The sequence below is a fragment of the Octopus bimaculoides genome, chromosome 8, assembly GCF_046866305.1.
Source record: "Octopus bimaculoides isolate indiv1 chromosome 8, ASM4686630v1, whole genome shotgun sequence".
In the NCBI taxonomy this organism is placed as follows: Eukaryota; Metazoa; Mollusca; class Cephalopoda; order Octopoda; family Octopodidae; genus Octopus; species Octopus bimaculoides.
Genome location: NC_142935.1, coordinates 12,701,781 through 12,706,350, shown reverse-complemented (window position 1 = coordinate 12,706,350; position 4,570 = coordinate 12,701,781).

Sequence of the window (4,570 nt, the reverse complement as noted above, 5' to 3'; positions counted from 1 at the left end):
CATCGATGAGTACTTGAAACTTGGTTATTTTCCCTAAAACTATATATTTTATATATATATATATATATATATATATATATATATATATATATATATATATATATATATATATATATATATATATACGTATTAGATGTTTGTATATGTGAGTGAGTGTGTCTGTATATGTGTAGTGTATTTATTTGTATACATATATATTCTCATATCACTTAGCTCTATTGCAGCTATTTAAATAATCTACGCTGCGACGATTTTCTTACTTAAATTATTAAATAATGTTTTTTAAAAACAACATTAAAGTGAATTAACAAATATAAATAACGGTTGCTACTTAATTTTTTACTTTACTTTATTTTCTATTTTTCGGTGAAAGTTCATCAATACAGCAAATATTTATCTTATTTAGTTTATTTTGTTGAAAACAAAGCAAAACACATATATTTGAATAATTATAGATTGTATAATCATGCCGAATTGTAATTTATATCCTGTTGAAATAATAAATTATAATAGTTATAGAAAAATTTACACCGTTTTGATTGTTTATGAATCAATTAAAAACGATTATCAAATTTGAAGAAATTGAAATGGAGACACATTGCATCTGAAAGATTTCATTTACTATTGTAATTATTGTGGTTGCACTTATTTTTATTATTGTTGTTTTTCTTATTTTTCTTTTTGTTGTTGTTGCTGTTATTATTGTTATCATCATCGTCATCATCATTATTATTAGTATTTTTATTGTTATTATTATTATTACTCTTGTTGTTGTTATTATGGTTTGTAAATGTTATTTCTTTTTCATGTTACTTTACAACGCAGAGGACAAAGTAATTGGAATTTTAGAAAAAAAAAAGTGAATAGAATAAAAATGAAAAATGAAATAAATCAATAAAAAAAAAATAATTTCTTACAAAACTGAAAAATCTCAACAAAATATTTCAAAATATTTCAAACTATTTCATAGTTTTCGTAACAACTAGATGATGCCAGAATTAAACTTTCAAACCAAATAAAAAAGAAATTCTAATGAATTTTAACTTGTCGTATAAACCATGTTAGCATTTGTTTCCGAAAGTCATAACTAAAATAAATAAATAAATAAATAACAACAACAAAAACCTTTATAAAATAAATTATGAAACAATTGTATCTTGATTAACAGACGATTATATAATGTTTCACAGATTGATAAAAGTCAGGTTTTCTGAAATGTGGGCGACAAAATCATTATAGTTTTCGCCAGTTGAAGCTGTAGTTCCAAATCCACCTGAAGCTGATATTTAATTTATTCTTTCCAGAGACGTATCTAGACTTAGATGATCCTGCATCGGGTAACATATGAGACAATCAAATCACTTCAACAGCATCAAAACATCGTTCTAGTGTAGGTTTACCAATGTAGGTTTATCGATCGTCTTGTCTCAGTTCATCTTATGATGTCTCCTACGCCGTTGCAGCCGTGAGTTCCACCGAAGACCTTAGTTGGCGAGTTTGTCCGTCATGAGTTTCACTTTTTCGAACCTTTTTGCTGATAAAGTCGTTCCATATATATGTCATGAACATTCGTGTATAAGAATAATAAATTTCTACTCTACAAAAGTAGAGAGTACCCATCCGATTAGCGTAAAATTGTCTTTATTATAACTGAACATAAAAAAAAACATATATAGTAATAATAATAACAACAACAATAATAATATCAATCAGTCAACTAGGTTCGTCAGAGCCTTCTCGTTACCACTCATGACCTCAACAGTAATATGCGCCCCTTATTTCAAGTCTGTCAATCGACTGTTAATTAGTTCAATATCTAAATAGTTGACTAAATACGATAAAAGAAGTGAAATTGTCACAACAAATTCGTTCGATATTTTCGATTTATCTTATATTTTTTTTTTCAATGTTATTTGAATTAATACAAAAATATTTTTATCGTAATGTTTTATAGATTTTTGTAGCACCGTTCTTTCGTCTACAACTTTTGTTTATCGTTTTTGAAATTTCAATATATTTTATCTCTTTTCAGATATATAACCTTAGAACAACAAAGAGGAAGAAACCGAACGAATTTATTTAACAACCCAGTAGTTCCATCGTTGGAACATATATAGCAAAAACTATGTCACATTTTAAACTAGAGAAAAGTCTTGCATATATTTACTGATCCAATAACAGATTGTAATGTGTGAGTTTCACAGCATCGAGATAGATCTTGGTTTAGATGTAGAATCCAAGTAAAATGAGAGGAATACTGAAATCTTTTGAGTTTTCGTCGGTATTGTTGTCATTAATTACAGCCATGATATTGTTAGTGAAATTCCATGTGGTGTAAGGTATTTTTTAAAAAACTACTGTCTGCATGATGCTACTTTAGTAAGTAAAAGACGTTTTGCTTATTTTTAATTGGAGATAAACCAGTTACTGATTTAAGCTGGAGGAAGCGGCATAAATATGGAAGACAGCGTTCAGAAAGAACATGTAAACGCTCCAACAAGCCTACACGTTTGATGTTGATGATGCTATGTATGTATGTATGTATGTATGTATGTCACATAAGCAATGTGTACGAAAAAGGAAAACTATAAATGTCCTTAAATACGACTGAAGGTGTTAGACACACCTATATTGCTAGAAATAAGTACTAAATGCTGTAATGCTGGAGTCAAAGCACATGCTGACAGCGACCGTAATAACCCGAAAAGCAGCGGTCGAGATATTCCGAGACTGATCGGTCAGTTTCGACTTTTTTCAATAACCTCTTCATTAGGATCGGCCTAACTCTACTGTTTCCCGATGTTTGTTCTTTTATCTTCAGTCTTATTTGAAGTAACATGAGCGATACTTTAATCGAACTGTTTCATATTTCATCTACAAGTCTCGCTGATCGTTTTTGAAATTTCAATAAATCTTACCTCTTCACAGACGATGCAGTGCAATATTAAAATGCCATCGAATTTATCTGTCAAACTGCGACAACCTGAGTGTTTATTTCGTACTGGCGTAATGGCGTCTCTCTATACACACCAGAAAGACTATTATTTTCCTTGCTTAAACCATAGCTTGTAACGTAAGTAAGACTTCGTAATCTGTTGATCAGTGGTTATTGACCACGAAAATATCAAGGAAATTACTAGGTTATCCTGTTTCGTACAATAGTGTGCAGATTAAAGAAGCAGAAGTTATTCCAAGTGAGGAAGAAATATATTCGTTACCTGGAAAGTGAAAAATTTTGGCTTACAAAGAAAAACGTCTGCAACTAATGAATAGCCAACAGCTATAAGCATATAGAAGGAAAATTGTGCGCACACACAGACACACAGACAGCCCCCCCCCATATATATATATATATATACATATATATATATATATATACAGATAGATAGATAAACATACATATATACATAGTAATATACATACACACACACACACACACATGCATACATAAGCATATATGCACATATATATGTATATATATCCATATATATACATATATGTATATATATATACGTATTTATATATACGTATACATACATAAGAATATATATGAATACATAAACACACACACACGCATATATATATATATATATATATATATATATATATATATATATATAAATACACACACACACACACATATATATATATACATGCACATATATATGAATATACATATTTATATATATATATATATATATATACATATATATACACAGACACACAGACACACACACACACACACACACACATATATATATATATATATATATATACATATACATGCACACATACATACATACCTACATAAACGCGCGCGCAGTTGTATATATTGGTGAGATTCTTTAGATCATAGAATATTATTGTTTTTATAATATTATTTATCCATGGTTATGTATGTGGATCATGTCATTCTAGACTAACAAACATAAAAAAGTAGACCCTTTAATAAAATTTTGATGCTGCAAAACCTCCGAGGCTTCAATATGTAAATAAAGACGCGCACTGACACTGTATCTCCCCCTATCAAGATCTGTTTGTTGTCTGTCTGGTTTCCTCTATTACGCCTCTCTCTTTCTCTTTTTATACATATATACATACATACATACATACATACACACAAACCTGATATAATGATTTGGCATAGAGAAGAGAGACTGTGTCTAGTTGCGGAAATTAGCTATTCAGCACATGTTAACATAGAGCTGAATATCAGTGAATAAGAGAGTACCTACGTTGAACTATTGAGAAAGCTATTTGTATAAAATTCATTAAAAGATATCCATTTTCCTGAAAATTATGAGGGAAAAAATCGGTTAGTGTGAATTTTCCGAAACTCTTCTCTCTACCCCCTCGCAAAAACTCTTTCCCATAAATCCCTATATATTCTCAATCCATATCATCTAAGCGATATTTTTTGAAAATTTTGTTAAAAATGATCCACTTTTCTGGAAGTTACGAGGTAAGAGAATAGAATGGGTTAACATCCGTAGTTATGCCAGTTTTTTCTTGTGCACTTGCTTGCTTGTCTGTAATTTAATACAGCCAAACACGCGCATAATGGAAAAAT